The sequence below is a fragment of the Hypanus sabinus genome, chromosome 4 (assembly GCF_030144855.1).
Source record: "Hypanus sabinus isolate sHypSab1 chromosome 4, sHypSab1.hap1, whole genome shotgun sequence".
NCBI classification, from domain to species: Eukaryota; Metazoa; Chordata; class Chondrichthyes; order Myliobatiformes; family Dasyatidae; genus Hypanus; species Hypanus sabinus.
This window is the reverse complement of record NC_082709.1, coordinates 67,595,184-67,608,380: the sequence shown is the minus strand read 5'-3', so window position 1 is coordinate 67,608,380 and position 13,197 is coordinate 67,595,184. Positions and strand designations below refer to the sequence as shown.

The following is a 13,197-nucleotide window of genomic DNA, read 5'->3' as shown; positions in this document are numbered from 1 at the left end:
AGAGGTTTAGTAGAATAGATAGAATGGAAAAGGAGAAGAGCAGGGACCTATGTTTGGACTAGAGGGAGAAACAAGATATGCCAGATGTGGGAGAAGCCAGATAATAGCAGTTGGTTGCCTCTCTGACTAATGGCGGGTCTGTTATTTTTGATATCTATATCAGTGATCTGGATGATAAGGTGGTAAACTGGATCAGCAAATTTGCTGATGACACCATGACTGGGGGCGTAGTGGTCAGTGGGGAAACCTTTCAAAGTTTGCAGTGGGATGTGAACCACTTGGAAAAAATTGGCAGCTGGAATCTTATGCAGTTAGAAGTGGAGTGTTGCACTTTGGCAGAACAAACCAGGGTATGTCTTAACACAACGAACAGTGGGGCACTGAGGAGTGTGGTAGAACAGGGGGGGTTTAGAAATACAGGTCCATAATTCCTGGTAGGCACATCACAAATAGATAGGGTTGTAAAAAGAGATTTTGGCACATGGGTTTTCATAAATCAGAGTGCTGAGTATGGAATTGGAATGTTCTGTTGAAGTTATAAAAAATTTTTGTGAGGCCGAATTTGGAGAATTGTGTGCGCTTCTTTTCACCTACCTACAGGGAAGATATCAATAAGATTAAAATAGTATTGAGAAAATATACAAGGTTGTTGCCAGGACTTGAGTTACAGGGAAAAGTTGAGTAGGTTAGGATTTCATTCCCTGGAGCAAAGGAGAATGAGGGGAGATTTGAAGGAGTTTTACAAAATTAGCAGTGGTTTAGTCAGGGTAAATGCAAGCAGGCTTTTTCCACTGAGGTTGGGTGAGGCTCAAACTAGGGGTCATAGGTTAAGGGTAAAAGCTGAAATGTTTAAGGGGAACATGAAGGGGATGTTCTTCAGTCAGAGGGTGGTGCAAGTGTGGAATGAGTTGCCAGTGGAAGTGGTGGATGCAGGTTTGATTGCGAAGTTTGGGTAAGTAAGTTTGGAATCTCATGTGGATAGGGTGGTGAAGAAAGCTTTTGGTATGTTGGCTTTTATAAATCAGAGCATTGAGTATAGGAGTTGGGATGTAATGTTAAAATTGTACAAGGCATTGGTGAGGCCAAATTTGGAGTATTGTGTACAGTTCTGGTCACCGAATTATAGGAACGATGTCACCAAAATAGAGAGAGTACAGAGAAGATTTACTAGAATGTTACCTGGGTTTCAGCACCTAAGTTACAGGGAAAGGCTGAACAAGTTAGGTCTTTATTCTTTGGAGCGTAGAAGGTTGAGGGGGGACGATAGAGATATTTAAAATTATGAGGGAGATAGATAGAGTTGACGTGGATAGGCTTTTTCCATTGAGAGTAGGGGAGATTCAAACAAGAGGACATGAGTTGAGAGTTGGGGGCAAAAGTTTAAGGGTAACATGAGGGGGAATTTTTTTATTCAGAGAGTGGTAGCTGTGTGGAACGAGCTTCCAGTAGAGTGGTAGAGGCAGGTTCGATATTGTCAATTAAAGAAAAATTGGATAGGTATATGGACAGGAAAGGAATGGAGGGTTATGGGCAGAGTGCGGGTCAGTGGGATTAGGTGAGAGTAAGCATTTGGCATGGACTAGAAGGGCCGAGATGGCCTGTTTCCATGCTGTAGTTGTTATATGGTTATACATGGAAGGGTGGGTATGGAGGCTATTGTTCAGGTACTAGGCAGAATAACAATTTTCCCCAGGCTAGGTGAGCTGAAGGTTCTGATTCTGAGTTAGTGATTTAGTGCTCTGAGAGTCCATGACTAAGAGACATCGAACTCCACACCTTGATGGTCAGACAGATTGGGCCAAGAAAGAAAAGGTAAACTGGTTGGTTCAGGAAATCAAAGAGATATTCTCCTCCATACGACCAGACAGTCTCCTGTAACCAATCTGATCTAGTAATGTCACTGAACATCAGAGACAAGTCACTCCAGCGTTGATGGGAATGAAAATCGGCATGCTGGGCCCTTACAGCAGTGGGGCCGTCTAGCACCAGACATGACAGGGAGTGTCACTGGGGCAGTGGTCAGAGTTCCATTGCCTCAAACCATCCTGAGGGCAGCGATGGTTACTCCCAACCAAAATACCTCCTTCTCATGGGACACCACATGAGCTGGTATCTGTGATTCTCATGCTAGCACTTCCCGTTCATCAGACAAGTATCACCAAGCGTGAGAGACAAGGATGTAATAAATATTGCAACACACGTACGGCTGAAATGCGATCTTCATCGCAGGCATGGACGTGACAGGGATAGAGCACACCCTGAGTTTTATTAGTGTTACAGCAGAGTAACAGCCCCTTCCAGTCCAAAAAAGCCACACAGCCCAATTTCACCCATGTGACCAATTGACCTATTGGCCCTTATACATGGGAGGAAACTGGAGCACCCAGAGGAAACCCAGGCAGTCACGGGGAGAACGTACAAACTCCTTATAGACAGCAGTGGGAATTGAACCCGATATCACTGGCAGAGTAATAACATGATACTAACCATCATGCTACTGTGTCACCCCACCAAAGCAAAACAGGGTGGTTAGAAGCTGGGGAAAGTGGGACAGAGATCCAAACGAGGATACAATCAAACATCTGGAGAAGTATTTTGCCACTGTCAAGACTAAATCAAGTTATTTTCTTACATTGTAACCAGTTAGGGATAATAGTTTAATAGTTTATAGGTCAGCGGATGGCGCAACACTACTACAGTTCGGGGATCAGAGTGCAGAGTTCAAACCTGGTGTCCTCTGTAAGGAGCTTGAATGTCCTCCCTGTGGAATGCATCAGGTGCTCCGGTTTCATCTCACAGTCTTTGGACTGTGGGAGGTTAGTATTTAGTAGGTTAACTGGTTATTGTAAACTGTCCCGTAATTAGGCTGGTGTTAAATGAGGGGTGCCTGGCAGCATGGACTGTAGGGCCTATCCTGCACCATATATATAAATATATAGCGTTGAAGTACGTAGTTTGTAGGGAGATATAGTAGACTAGGGATTTGTGAGGGACGGGGTTAGTGAGGGCCATTGCAACCCTGTGAACTATTATTCCCCAGTGTTTGAGCTTGAGACAGATTTCTGTCTAGAGGGGTTTGGAAATATCTGTTAGGAAGAAGCAGCCACAAAGTAAAACATATGTAAGAAATACAAATGTGAACCAGTCTTCATGAACTATTTCACGCTGACCTAATTTTAAATGTATTAGTTGCTGAAATCATGTCAGATACTCAAATGCAAATCGTACAGAGAGCACCCAATGGAGTTTGTTCAATGTTCTTCCCTTTCGCACTGTTTTCTGAGTCTAGGAAATCAGGAAGAGGGTATACGTAAACGTCACGATAAATTAATGCAGCTTAACAGTTTCAAAATTAAATTGTTTATGAATGTCAGCCATTAACTCAAGGGAGTTCAAATTCAAATTTGAGGATTACATCCTTGTTTTGCAAAGCCTTGGAAAGGCTGGTATAGTTGGGATAGAAAGATTATTCTTCACCAGAATCAGGAAAAAACAACATCATGCATCTCCATGATTTAGGAGTGACATTAAAAGCAACTTTTCACAGTAAGCCGGTAACAACTTCTTCATAGCTGCCTAGCTATGAAAGTTGTCTTTTCTAAGATATTTAATTATATAATTTGACTTTTAGTCAATAATACGACCATAAGACATAGGAGCAGAATTAGGACGTTTGGCCCATCGAGTCTGCTCTGCCATTTGATCCCGGCTTACTCATTATCAAAAGCTCCTTATCTAAGAGAGGATGTGCTGGCATTGGAGAGGGTTCAGAGGAGGCTCACGAGAATTATTCTGGGAATGAAAGGGTTACTGTATCAGAAGCATTTGATGGCTCTGGGCCTGTACTCACTGGAGTTTAGAAGAATGAATCAGAATCAGAATCAAGTTTATTATCACCGGCAAGTGTCATGAGGTTTGTTAACTTAGCAGCAGCAGTTCGATGCAATACATGATAATCTAGGAAAAACAAGTAAATAAATAAACAAGTAACTCAATTACAGTAAGTGTGTGTATGTGTATATATAATATATGTGTGTGTGTATTGAATATATTAAAAATCGTACAAAAACCAGAAATAATATACATTCAGAAAGTGAGGTAGTGTTCATGAGTTCAATGTCCATTTAGGAATCGGATGGCAGAGGGGAAGAAGCTGTTCCTGAATCACTGAGTGTGTGCCTTCAGGCTTCTGTACCTCCTCCCTGATGGTAACAGTGAGAAGAGGGCATGCCCTGGGTGCTGGGGATTCTGAATGAGGGGGAATCTCATTGAAACCTACATAGAGCGGATGTGGAGAGGATGTTTCCCACAGTGGGGGCCCCTAGGACCAGTGGGCACAGCCTCAGAACAGAGGGATATCCCTTTAGAACAGAGAGGAGGAGGAATTTCTTTAGCCATAGAGTAATGAATCTGTGGAATTTGTTGCCACAGGCAGCTGTGGAAGCAAGGACATTCATTGGGTGTATGTAAGGCGGAGGTTGATAGGTTCACGATTATTCAGTGTATGAAAGTTTATGGAGAGAAGGCAGGAGATTGGGGTTGAGAGGGAAAATGGATCAACCATGATGAAATGGAGCAGCAGACTCAATGGGTTGAATGACTTGGTAATGGTCATGCCAAGGGCAATTGATTAGACTCTTGGAAATGATTCCTGTCTGGCATATTTTGGTGTGAGTTTTTCTTACCTGTTATTAGTCAGACATCCAGATTAATAGTGCACCTCAAGTAACTCTACTGATTATTGTGAGTCCTATTGGCAATGAGTGGGTTCTCTTGGTTGGGTTTTGCCTTGAGATTTATCCTTATAGTTGATTTCATTTGCCTTTGATTCCCACTGATGCTAAGTCGTCTCCTCTTTTGGAATGGCCTCGGTACCCTGAACGGGAATGCAAAAGCCAGATGGTGTTGACACAGGGGGAAGGCTGAATACACGTGACTGAGTACTTCACGTGAGAATGGCTTCTATCTCTTTCGGCCTTATGGTAACTGTTCTCAGGTGTCCTTGTTAGGGCTGGGGTTAAATCAGCTGTTGCTGGGCGGGGAGGCTCAAAGGACTGGAAAGGCCTATTCTGCACTATACCTCAATAAATAACTAAATAAAATTATTCTGATTTGCTAATGTGTTTGGCAGATGAAAAAGACTCCATGGAAGTACTATGAAGAAAAGCTGGAGGGTTTTATCCAGTATCCTGACTAATATGGTCCTAAAACTCAGTCTGATATAGGAACCTTGATGTGAGAAATCTGGGTGGAATGTTTCTCCATTAGATCAATGGTCAGTTTTAAAGCATTTAGCTGGCTGCATACCATAACTCCTTGGGATGAATGTATCTTACATCATTGCAAGATTTTTCTGCTGTGTTCAGATAGCCCGGCACACCACAGTTCTGCCTGCTTGCAATGATAAGTTAATCAAAAGCAGCAAATGTTATAACTAGGAAGCATCTGGAGGTATTTGGTGTCTGGGGACTATATCCCCAGAAAAGGAGCACAGAAAGCATTAATCTGCGGCTCTTTTCTGGTTGCATGGTTTGTGTTTTTTTTCTCTTTCTCTGCACGTTGGGTGTTGTTGTCAGTTTTAGATTGTTTTTTTTGGGGGGTTTCTTGCTTTGTGGCTGCCTGGAAGCAGAAAAACCTCAAGGTTGTATAATGTATCCATTCTTTAATCATAAACACACTTACAATTTGAATTGAATTGAATCCTGTCAAAGGAAAACTTGCAGAGAAAATAGCACAGGGAAAAAGCCCTACTGTATGCAAAGCATGTTTCCCAGGTGTTTCAAGCCACAGCACCTACTGGTAATCTGGCATTTTGTGTCTTAATTTAAAGTGATCAAAGTTCAGACCATTTCATTCATCAATGTGGATTTGCTTCCAGACATGGTTACTTCAGAGGGAACTGGTTTTGACTGGACTTAACTAACTGAAAGTTGTCACTGAAATTTGTCTGAGGTAGCAAACGCCAAACTGAATATCCCTTGGCCAAGCCAAGCCTTGCTCCAGCCAAAGGCTGGTTTGGATTATTGCATGGCAGTGTCAACACGCCCAATTAAACTTCTTGCAATCTATTTCAAACCTTTTTAGTCTCCAACAAAGCTCTACTCACCCAAATAATGGCATAATGACAGCAAAATTGAGTTGCTTCTCAGCATAACTGAAATTTTCCTGTAGATCTTGCTCAGTGACTAAAAGTTTTTGAATCTAAGATCTTTGGCTTTTGGTAGATACTATTTTCCTAAATAGATCCACTTGTTTTTCACCGAAGTGGATATTCTTAAGGCACATTTAGTTCTTGTGTATGGGCTACCAAAGCCCATCCTAATGGTATTTTCACGTGAAATACTCAGTCATGTGAATTCAGCCTTCCCCTTGTATCAACACCATCTGGGTTTTGCATTCCCATTCAGGGTACTGAGGCCATCCCAAAAGAGGAGACAATTTAGCATCAGTGGGAATCAAAGGCAAATGAAATCAACTATAAGGATAAACCTCAAGGCAAAACCCAACCAAGAGAACCCACTCATTGCCAATAGGACTCACAATAATCAGTAGAGTTATTTGAGGTGCACTATTAATCTGGATGTCTGACTAACAACAGGTAAGAAAACTTCACACCAAAAAATGCCAGACGGGGATAATTTCCAAGTGTCTAATCAATTACCCTTGGCATGACAATTACCGAGTCCTCCACCGGTTGGGACAAGGGGTCTGTTTCCTCTATGACCATCAGCACTCTCAGGGTCTCCAATGACTAGAAGATGAATTGAACTAGCCGTGCAAACGCTGTGGCCATAAGAGCAGATCAGATACTTCCAAACTTGCAGCTTCCACCATCAGCTTCCATTATCAGGGAAGACAGTAACTTCGGGCAATTGGGAACACCGCCACTTTCACATGATGAAACATCTTTGAAATGTAGTGTGGACCCTTCATTGTCACTGGGTCTAAATCACAGACCTCCTTCACCTCCAAACCGAAGTCTGTTTGGAGACTAAGGTTCACTACAACCTCCTCTAGAGCGCCTGCAGATGGACAATACCAGACCTGCAGTGAGACACAGATCCCACAGTGAACAAAAATGCAATCAAATCAAGGCAATGTGGAATCCGAATGCATTGTGTTAAATAAATATAAAATGGAAAGCTAGTCACAGTGATAGGACCATAAAAACACTAACAGTTGGAAAAAGCCAATTGGTTCACTAATTCCCTTTTGGAAAGGAAATGTGCCATCATTACGTGGGATGATCTGTACTGAATCCCAGAACTACAATGATGAGTCTTCAACAAGGATTCAGCAATGGAAAAAGGCTGAGCAGCTCAGGTTCCTGTGCATCAAAATCTCAGCAGAGCCGTCCTTGCTCCAAACTGTTGATGCGATTACCAAGAAAGCCCACCAGCGGCTATACTTTATTAGGAGTTTTTTGGAGATTTGGTTTGTCACCAAAGACTCTTGCAACTTTCTACAGATGTCGCATGGAGAGCATTTTGACTGGATACATCACCCGTGTATGGAGGCTCCAATGCACAGCATCAAAAAAGCTGACACGAGGAAATCTGCAGATGTCGGAAATTCAAGCAACACGCACAAAATGCTGGTGGAACACAGCAGGCCAGGCAGCATCTATAGGAAGAAGCACTGTCAACGTTTCGGGCCGAGACCCTTCGTCAGGACTAACTGAAAGGGATTTGAAAGAGATTTGAAAGTAGGAGGGGGAGGGGGAAATGCGAAATGATAGGAGAAGACCGGAGGGGATGGGGTGAAGCTCAGAGTTGGAAAGGTGATTGGCAAAAGGGATACAGAGCTGGAGAAGGGAAAGGATCATGGGACGGGATCCTGAAAGCAGGATCTCCCAGTGACCACACATTTCAATTCCACGTCCCTAATCCCATTCTGATATGTCTATCCATGGCCTCTTCTACTGTCAAGATGAAGCCACACTCAGGTTGGAGGAACAACACCTTAAATACTGCCTGGGTAGCCTCCAACCTGATGGCATGAACATTGACTTCTCTAACTTCCGTTAATGCCCCTCCTCCCCTTCTTACCCCATCCCTGATATATTTAGTTTTATCCCACTCCCCTTTTTTTCTCTTTTTCTGACCATCACTCTGTCTGTTCTCCATCTCCCTCTGGTGCTCCCCTTCCCCTTTCTTTCTACCTAGGCCTCCTGTCCCATGATCCTTTCCCTTCTCCGGCTCTGTATCCCTTTTGTCAATCACTTTTCCAGCTCTTAGCTTCACCCCACCCCTTCCAGACTTCTCCTATCATTTTGCATTTCTACCTCCCCCTCCTACTTTCACACCTCTTACTATCTTTCCTTACAGTTAGTCCTGACGAAGGGTCTCGGCCCGAAACGTCGACAGCGCTTCTTCCTATACACGCTGCCTGGCCTGCTGCATTCCACCAGCACTTTGTGTGTGTTGATCAAAAAAATCTGCAGAGGGTTGTAAACGTAGCCAACTCGGTCATGGGCCTTAGCTTGCCCACCATTGAAGACATCTTCAAAAGATGGCCCTCAAGAAAGAAGCTTGCATCACTAGAGACCCTCACCATTCAGGATATGGTCTCTTTTCACTACTAATATCAGGGAGGATGTACTGGAGCCTGAAGATGCACACTCAATGTTCTAGGGACACTTTCTTCTCCTCTGACATCAGATTTTTGAGCATGAAACCACAAACACTAACTCACTATTTTGTTCTCTTTTGGCATTAATTTATTTTTTATATTCTTTATTGTAATCTATAGTAATTTTTTAATGCGTTGCACTGTACTGATGCCACAAAACAGCAAATTTCACAGCATATGGCAGTGATTCTGAAGAGCCAGATCCTCAATCAACCTCATAAGAATGGGATTTAATTAGTTGGCTCCTTGCCAGCTTCTTGCAGATGACAATAATCATAATCAGAAAAAGAACAAGCAGAGAATCTGCCAAACAGAGCTTAACAGTGAAAATATAACAAAGACAATAAACACTTTCACTGTACTCACATTGACGTATTCTTTTGGCATGATATCTTGGTCCGAAATTGATCTGAAAACTTTACAAATTTTACAAATCTGGAAAAAGAAGAACTGAAATGACAAATTTTAGAAAATACTATGGGACACTCGAACACACTTAGATTAACACTGCCTCGGACAGAAGGAGAAAGGAATAACAGACAGATAAAATTACATACCAGTCAGATAAAACTTCAAAGGATATTTTTTCATCAATGAAACCTGGATTCAGCACTTGACGTGAGCATATACAATTCTGATAAGAAGCACACACCACTAAATGTAAATGAGAGCACAACCCAGAAAAATGAAGACATGATCTCTTTCGAAGAAAAGGTTAATGAATGGAAGAGTATGACCATCCATGGAAGACATCCCCACGATCTGAGCAGACTAGATGTCAACAAGGAAGTGTCAAGCATCTGGCTCAGAGTTGGAAACCTCTTCCCAGGAACAGAAGGGTTCCTTGTGGCAATGCAGGACCAGGTGATAAAAACAAAAAAATACCAGAAATACATAAGAAAAGACCAACAAATTTGAGACAATAACTGCAGAAAATGCCAAGAGAAAACAATCCAATACATTACAGGATCCTATAGCAGTTTAACTCAATCTGACTACTTACACAGGCACAATCATGTGGCAAACGTCATTCACCAGAATCATGCTTTACAATACAAAGTCATAAAAAGCATCGTACCTTGGTACAAATACAAGCCTGATCCAGTTTTAGAGTCAAAAAGTCCTACAAATTCTCTTACAACTGAATCATTATTACAGATAGGACAATCCATAAAATCTATTTGGATATAATTTCACAGGATAAACAAGCAAGAACAAGGATCTGGTGCTTTCCCAGCGTATATGACAAATAAACTTTGAGTAATAGCGTGAAAACTATTTCAGACCCTAAGAGTTTCTCAAAGGAAATACGACAATTATGAACAACGTTCCTACAGAATTGAATTGAATTGGCCTTATTTCTTATATCCTTCATATACATGAGGAGTAAAAATGTTTATATTACATCGCTGCCTAAATGTGCAATGTGCAATTTATAGTAAGTTGGGAGAGTGGACGAGGACCAACTGATCAGGAGGGACGGACAATGGGGGTATAAATACAACCAGTCTAGGTATGCCTAGGCGTTCTCCCTGAAGAAGATGGCAGAGTTTGTCAATGAAACATCGATAATGATCAATACCTGTACCTGGCTGGAAGCCGGAGAACAGTTTATGAAGTAAGAGTAATTTAATTAATAGATAGAGCCATTCCAAACATACGTAATGCACAGAAATCAGTAAGTGAAAAACACTAGAAATATGCTGAATTAAAAAAGGAAATTGAAAGACTATGGAACATGAACGGGGTATACATTGTCCCAACAGTAATATCTACAACTGAAACCGTCCCAAAGTCACTGCACAACAACATTAACAATTTAGGTCTACACGACAATAAACACTTTCACTGTACTCATATTGATGTATTCTTTTGGCATGATATCTTGGTCCGAAACTGATCTGAAAATTTTACAAATCTGGAAAAAGAAGAACTGATATGACAAATTTTAGAAAATACTATGTTCACTCGAACACACTTAGATTAACATTGCCTAGGACAGAAGGAGAGAGACTCAGACCATTACAAGATTTAAAAACAACTAAGAGAACATTAACATCAATTCTAAAAGAGACAGGAAGCCGATGCAGAGTAGATAGTATGGGGGCAATATGCTCCCTCACCCTGGTTTTGGTTAAAAGCGTGTTCCGAATGAGTTAAATGGGCAATAAAGATTGTCCTAACTAGTGATCCCCAGATCCCAAAAATGAGTAAAGCAAAATCCCCAAGCTGTCAGAGATTTACAGTCATAGAGCAGCATCTAATCACAGTATGTTGGAACTGAATTCAGAAACTGTGCATTCAGGGAACCAAAGATCCAAACGGCCATTCATGGCCAGAACTTTAGCACAGTTTTAAGGGACTGACACCTTGCTGAGGGAGGGACCCATATTTCACCTATTTGCCTTCTCGTATGGACTTGCTGATTCCAAGACGGAGAGGGAATGGGTGACAACCTTGATCTCCTGCTTGTTTTTTCCTGGCTGTGGCAAATAAGGTCTCAGTGTCTTAACAGAGTCTGTCCCTGCCAACACTAGTTGTTTCTGTGAGTGAAGTGTATTCCCTCGGAACTCTAAGCAAGCAGACCAAGGCCCAAGCACTAATGAGACATTTCCGTTCAGACTCAGCAGTTGGAGCGCTCGTTTTCCTTCAAGCCCAGACTCCAGGGAGTGTCTTACATGTCTGATGCTGGGTTTGCTGAGACAGGCAGTTCAAAGGTTAATGTCAACAGATTCTGAGCCTAGAGCTCCTCCTTGTGGTGCTTAAAAGATGAGGTCACTTACAAGCAGAAGGCTGATCTAATCGAGGTGCTTTAAATGGTCGAAGGGAGGGGAGCAACTTAAAATTTTGAGAGAAACTGCAACATGCCATCTTAAAAGTTTCTTGCCCCACGCTAATCTGATCTACCCTTCTGGTTTGCCCCATCTCCCACCCCACCCCCTCTGCCTATTACCTCAGTCACTGCACCGCACTACAAACACTTTAAACCACTTTTATGACGCTGTTTACGTTGTAATTAAATGCTGGTATTTATGTATTTATATAAATTTTATTTCATATCAGTATTTTAATCTCTAACTTTACTTTTTATAGAATTCTTTAATCTTTATAATTGTAGAACGTTGTGTTCTTTTTTGTAGCATGTCACACCCTGGCCAACACACAACAGCAGATTCCTAATACAGTGGATTCTGGTTAAGTGGGACACATCAGGACCAGAACATTTTGCTCCAATAGTTAAAAAGATATAAAAAGACAAACAACAACAAATTATATATTTAAATGAAATACAGAATACACTAGAACACTACCAATACTAGTACAGTACTATAAAACTGAGTATTAGTTCCTAATAGTTACTGACCAATGAGTTTATCTGTGTCGCATTCTTCAAGTTCAAGTTCAATTTCAGTGATCACTCAACCATACATGAATACTCATGAATACATCCAAATGAAACAGTATTCCTCTGGGTCCAAGGTGCAAAGCACTGTGCCAACAGTCTCGCACATCGTAGGCAGATATAACACAAATGGAGTAGCAGTCAAGCATGCAGACACACAAACGTACAGCACAAGTCCTTGAGTGACATGCCTTGTAAGTTGCTGGTATGCGGGTGCTGCTGAAAGAACAAGCAGTTGTCAGCAGTCTGCAGACGAACATACAAACACACCGATACAATCTCGCTTGTCTTCCCCCAAGCGAACACTAGTTGGTAGCACCAATGGGAGGGGCTAGCATGGACGTCTTGCTACATCGCCTCCGGTGTCTCCTCTCGTGGGCTGCTGCAGCAGGAAAGCCCACAGCTTGAGGCCTAGTCCTCTCTACACCAAGGCCACACAGCTCTCCCGGTATCTATCTTGTCAATGCACAAGGAAAGTGGACTTGCAGCACTTCACTACCAGTGATCTTCCAATCGCAAGAGAAACATCCAGGACAGTCACTCACTGTTAGGCTGTGCACCGATGCCTTTCTGTAGCCAGCAGTAACACTGTCCTCACCAAGTCCAGTCTTCCAGCTTCTCTGCCAACAAGCAGCTCGCTGATGGGATAGACTTGCCTTACTTGGTCTGACTGTCCAGTATTAGAAAAAAACATAGAAAACATAGAAAACCTTCAACACAATACAGGACGTTTGGTCCACAAAGCTGTGCCGAATATGTCCTTACCTTAGAAATTACCTAGGGTTACCCATAGCCCTCTATTTTTCTGAGCTCCATGTACTTTCAAGGAGTCTCTTAAAAGACCCTATCATATCCGCCTCCACCACCGTCGCTGGAAACCCATTCCACGCACTCACCTCTCTCTATGTAAAAAACGTGTCTCTGACATCTCCTCTATACCTACTTCCAAGCACCTTAAAACTGTGCCCTCTTGTGTTAGCCATTTCTGTCCTGGGAAATTCTTGCTATCCTAAAAAAGAGCTTTACAAAAGACAAAATAAAACCTTCTGTTGGCCCCCAGGAGCCGTTGCATCCAAACACCCCACCATCTTACTAGAAGAATCTTTTGACTGTAAATGAACAAAATCAGGGCAGGTGCCTTCATACAGTGCAGTCAATTATTA

At 42.2% G+C, this 13,197-nt stretch overlaps 1 long non-coding RNA gene across 1 annotated transcript; it reads right to left on the bottom strand.

Moving 5' to 3' along the window:
- Positions 1-3,747: 3,747 nt before the first annotated feature.
- LOC132392280 (uncharacterized) lies at positions 3,748-12,043 on the bottom strand. Its single transcript, XR_009511479.1, has 3 exons — positions 11,996-12,043; positions 8,998-9,066; positions 3,748-3,957 (listed from the first exon to the last, which is right to left on the bottom strand). It is a non-coding gene; the product is annotated as an uncharacterized LOC132392280 (long non-coding RNA).
- Between the last annotated feature and the right edge of the window lie 1,154 nt (positions 12,044-13,197).